Genomic DNA, 6,018 nt, shown 5'->3' with positions numbered 1-6,018 from the left:
TCCCTTTACCCTCCCTGTTTTGCCACTCACACCACTTAGGCTGTACTTTTAAAGGTAGGGCCTTAAAGATCTTGCCCTCCTTACTCTCTGCCTTATTTTCTGCTTTTCACTGCAAAGGAAAAGGACAAGAGAGACATGAGTTCTCGGAAAATTAGAGCCATCATTTATATACCAAAAAAAAAAGGCCAAAACTACCGAACTCACTGCCCTCAAGTCGATGCCAATGGGACCCTATGTGACAGGGTAGAACTGCCTCTGTGATTTTCCAAGACTAGCTCTTTACAGGATTAGAAAACCCTTTCTCCAGAGGAGCAGTTGGTGGTTTCGAACTTCTGACCTTACGGTTAGCAGCCCAACCTTTAACCACTACTCCAAATTCTAAAGTGCTTAAATCCAGACTGTTCCATGAAAACAACATAAACCTTTTTCTTATTTGGGGTCTCATTTACAGTAAATCCATGGCTGTCAAGTCTAGTCTGATTCATCGTGACCCTGTGGGACAGAGTAGAATTATGCCAAAGAGTTTCTAAGGTTATAAATCTTTATGAAAACAGACTGCTTCCTCTTTCTTCTGTGGAATGTAGGTTTGAATTGTCCTTAAATTATAGTAGAGATAATATAAAAATCCAATGTAAGGTCCCTTGGTATACTTAACAAAAAATGTCATGGGAACCAAGATAGCCGACTAGGCAGGTACATTATACAGACCGTCTTAACAAACACTTGAGAAGCCAAATGAAATGGATTTGGATGGCAATCTGGGAATCCAGAGATTCAGGAGAAAGGATAAAGGATATAATCATGGGAAAGAGACACTGAACAAAAACCGCAAACAAGACCAGGTGCAATAAAGTGCCAACCAGCACAGTGTGACTATTTTGAATGATTGCAAACAGCATTCTGATCAGAGCAATAACCAGACAACTGATTCTGTTAGCCCAGGACACCACCAATAACCACATAAGTTATTGGTAACTAAAAAAATGTTTTTAATAAAATTTTAAAACCATGTTTCTTATGAATGTCTTCCTTAACTCCTATTGATTAAAACATCACTGAACTTGATTAATTTTTTATTAATTGAACAGATAATGAAATTAAAAAAAACATCCACAACAAAAAGTTGTTGGTAATGTGAGAGGTGCGACTTCCCCTGCTTACTTGTCATAAGCTGGTGACCAGAGATACATCTCCCCATCTCCACCCACCCTCCCCATCCCATTGCTAGAGTTGTGCTTCTTTTTTTCTTCTTAAACCATCCATCTCCACCCCCTTTTTTTTTTCCTTTCCATGTTTTTCTCCATCATTCCTTGCCCATTTACTTTTTCTTTTGGATCCTGTGGACAAGCCCCTGACCACCACCCTGCTAAGCCACACAAGCAGGAGTGAGTGCCCATCCCACCCCTCCTTGGTTGGAGTGCACACTCCCACAAAGTGCTGTGATACAGCACAGCCATGTTTAGTGGCTAGCACTTTCACCAAGACTGTATTACTTGTTTTCTTTTTTTCTATTTTCCTTCTATCTACCCCTACTTATGTTTTTATTCTTTTATTACCCCACTCTCTGCTTTTGTTTTCACTCCCTGGGGCAAGTTACTGCCTCCTCTCTGTGGTCCGCAGCAACTGTCGCTATTCCCCTATGAATGGCAGTGTGTGCTCCCCTGGGATGAACTCTGTTTCTGTTGCAGTTGTGTGGCAGCTAACATCACTTGATCTTGGCCAAAAGGCCCACAAGCAATATGGCAGCTAACACTTGTGGCATTGTTTTACGTTTTTACTCAGCTATACCTCCTCCCACTATTTTTTTCTTTCTCTCCACCCCTCTCTGGTTTTTGGATCTGCCTGAGCAGGTGCTCTAACCACACCGCATACACGGTCAGTGGTGCCTGCCTCTGACTCTCCACATTCAGTGTTCTGTGCTGCTGTGGAATGAGCACCACATTGCCACCACGATGGTGCTTGGCAGCCAGTACTTGTGGGCACTGTGCCACATTGGTGGGCTTTTTCTTTCTTTCTTTTCTCTCTTTTGACACATAATTTTCTTCTTCTCCTTTACTCCCTATCTGTCCCTTTTTCCCTTTCAGTCAAGAGCCAGTGACAAACCCCAGTCATATGCACCACACCTGTTGGCTCACCCAATGAGTGAGTGCCACCACCTAGTCCAACACTACTGACCAATGGCAGACAGTGACTAGCACTTACCCACTTGCCCTCAACTACTCAGCCTAATCAGAGACTCATGCTCACACTCCCGAAGCTACAAAATCTACCCAGAGACAGCTGGTGACAACCTACCACCCATTCCTCCTATACCTACCCTGTTGCACAAACTAATTACACCAAAACAAAATATCAGGGAAGCAAACCAGCATACAATAACACAATAATGCCTCAGTGACAACTTCAAATCATATGCAAAAAATTTAAACCACACACACACCAAGATAAGATGCATCAAACAAATGAATAAACTATAGTACCAGAAAATATTTCAGAGGAGGAAATGCTATTGGAACCACTTAGTAAGGAATTTCAAATAAGTATACTTAGGTACTTTCAGCAGACTGAGAGAAAATTCAAGGAAACCATAGGCAAAATAAAGGAAAATACAGAGAGCCCAAGAAGAATTGTTTTAATTACAAGAATAAATAAAATAAATAGAAAATTAAAAACCATACAAAAATTACAAATACAGAAGATTAACACTATATGTTCAGTAGTAGATAATGCATAGACCAAAAGTGAACTAAACTCCATTGAGTCGATTCTGTTTTATAGCAACTCTAGAGGGCAAGGTAGAACTGTTCCTGTGGGCTTCCAAAGCTAACTCTTCACAGGAGTCGAAAACCATATCTTTCTCCCATGAAGCAGCTGATGGTTTCAAACTGCTGAGTTTGTGGTTAACAGCCCAATGAGCCCTACACTACCAGGGTTCCTAGATAACACACAGAAAGATAGCAACATATAAGAGAATCAATAGGAGACGTAATTAGTGACATTGAAGATAAATGTCAATACTAGTCAGACAAAAAGAAAATAAAAGAGAGCAATAACACAAACAAGAAAACCTAAGAAATATGCAACACTATCAGGAGGAATGGCTTACATCTGATTGGAATTCCAAAGACAAGACCAAAAAAAAGCACTGAGAAAATTGTTGAAGATTTAGTGGAAGAAAACTTCTCTAATACCATAAAATATGAGAAGATATGCACTCAAGAGGTTCTATAAGCCCCCAGATAAGAGAGATTTCCAAAGAAAATCACCAAAACATATCATAAGGAAGCTTTCCAAAGCCAAAGATGAAGAAGGGATTCTGATAGCAGCTTAGGAAAAACAAAAACGCACCTACATAGGAGAACCAATAAGATTAAATTCTGCCCTTTTTGGGGACAGAAAACCATATAGGCAAGAAGGCAATGAGATACCACATAAAATATTCTGAAAGAACAAAAATTGCTAGCCAAGATTTATATTCCCAGAATAAATTGTTACTTATCGTATATACTCGAGTATAAGCTGACCCGAATATCAGCTGAGGCACCTAATTTTACTACAAAAACTGCATTAAAAATGTGCTGGAAAACTCAGCTTATACACAAGTATTTATGATAAATAAGATGGCAAATGCCAGACCTTCCCAAATAAACAGAAATTAAGAGGACTTTAAAAAGCCAGACCAATTAATAGAGGTAGAAATATAGGCATATATATATGTGTAAATATATTAATTTGTAATGAATGAGATAGAGGCCAAAGTACATATATTTATATGTTAAGTATTAAGATAGCAGATGGACTTTGGGCCTCTACTCAAGGCCTCGCTAAACACAGAACATTTTGTTCTAATAACCTGGCACTCTGACTTCCCAAGATGATTGCTGAAGACAAAATGGGTGCATAGCAAATGTGGTGAAGAGAGCAGGTGGTGCCCAACTATCAAAAAATACAGTGTCTGGGGTCTTAAAGGCTTGAAGTTAAATGAGAAGCCATCTAGCAGTGAAGCAAATAAGCCCACATGGAAGAAGCACACCAGCCTGTGTGATCATGAAATGTTGACAGGATCAGGTATCAAAAGATCCCAAACAAACAATTATATCTATGTGAAAAATGGGGGTTGGAGTGGAGACCCAAAGCCCATCTGTAGACAATTGGACATCCCCCCACAGAAGGGTTACAAGGAAGGGACGATTCAACCAGAGTGCTGTATAGCACCAGGGAAACATCATTCCTCTAGTTTCTGAACCCTCCTCCCCCACCCCGACACCATGACTTAGTTTTACCTTACAAATCCAGCTAGACTGGAGAACACATATTGGTACAGATAAGAGCTCTCAACAAATGGAATTCAGGACAGATAAAATCCTCAGGAACAGCAGTGGGAGTAGCAATGTCATGAGGGTAGGGGGATGGTGGGGGTGAAGTGGGGGAGAAAAGGGGAACCCATCACAAGATTGGATGTATAGCCTACCCTCCAGGGGGACAAATAACAGAAATGTTGGTGAAGGGAGAAAACAGACCGTGTAAGACACGAAATAACTACAATAATATATAATTGATCAAGGAGTCACGAGGGTGGGAGGGAAAAAAGGAGCTGATCCCAAGGGCTCAAGTAGAAAAAAATGTTTTAGAAATGTTGATGGTAACATATGTACAAGTGTGCTTAATACAATTGAATGATGGATTGCTATAAGACTTGTAAGAGCCCCGCCAGTAAAATGGTTAATAAAAAAAGCAAACAAATAAATAAATAAACCAGATCAACTTTATAAAAAGTGCTAAAGGAAAGGAAGTCTGTCCTTTAGACAGAAAACCAACAATGACCAGAAATAGCATATAGAATTAAGCCATTTGACAAGCAGATGTAAATGTATCAAAAATAAACCTAAGAGACGGAAAATGAGGAATTTGAGGTGGCAACTTATAGATGATAATAACTACAAAGCAAAAAGAGAAACCAAGTGATGTAGTTACAAAACTGTCAAATGGAGTGGAAATCAATATGATATCAAGATAGGATGGCCTGTTTTAATTTGGACAATAATGGTGAATTTCAGCATAACTTCAAGGAAAAATAATAAATCTCATCAAAATAAAAAAGAAGAAAATCATAAAGTCCCAGTAAACACTTTAACAACAAAGGAAATTATAATAAAATTCATTTAAAATAATAGCTCAGCACAGAAAATATATTGAACAAAGAAATTTGTAAAACACACAAAAGAAACAGGAAAATGACAGCAGAAAATTTACACATCAATATTACACTGAATGTAGATTATTAGAGACAGAGAATAGAAAAAATGGATAAGAAAACACTCATCAATATGCTGTTTAAAAGAGAAATATATCTTAGTCACAAAGATTAAAATAATCAAAAAATCAAATGATAAAAAAATATTTCAGGCAAATGGCAACCCCCTTAAAAAGAGGAGTGGCAATATTCATAATATTCGTTTCTAATAAAATTTAAGAAAAAGAAGCAGCAAAGGAGATGAAAAAGGATAGTATAAATAAGATGAAGGTTTTGATCCAATGAAAAGACCTAACTATACTCTATATGCATTAATGAAAGAGTTCCAAAATGCATAAATAAAATTTTAAAAGGAATAGAAAGAGAAATAGACAACATTATAATTATAGCAGAAGACTTTAATAAGCCACTTTCAATGAAGGAGAGAACAACTTATAAGAAACTCAACCAAACCACCTGCCATTGAGTCATTTCCAACTCATAGTGACCCTATACAACGGTTTAGCTTTCCTAAGACTAAAACTTTATGGGAGCAGGAGGGACTGGTGTGTTTGAAGTGCTGACCTTGTGGTCAGCTGCCCAACTCATAACTCACTACACCACCAGGGCTCTTAAACTCGACAAATATCTAGACCTCATAGACCTATAAAGAGCCCACCACCTAACAACACACTATCCATTGTTTTCCAGGGCTTACGGGAAATTCTCCAGAATATTAGATCACAAAGCAAGCTGCAATATATTAAAAAACACGAAAATACTAT

This window comes from Echinops telfairi, unplaced genomic scaffold, assembly GCF_000313985.2.
Source record: "Echinops telfairi isolate 266 unplaced genomic scaffold, ASM31398v2 ScPeMD7_8;HRSCAF=38, whole genome shotgun sequence".
Taxonomy (NCBI): Eukaryota; Metazoa; Chordata; class Mammalia; order Afrosoricida; family Tenrecidae; genus Echinops; species Echinops telfairi.
The sequence above is the reverse complement of the archived record's forward strand: the minus strand, read 5'-3'. Positions refer to the sequence as shown.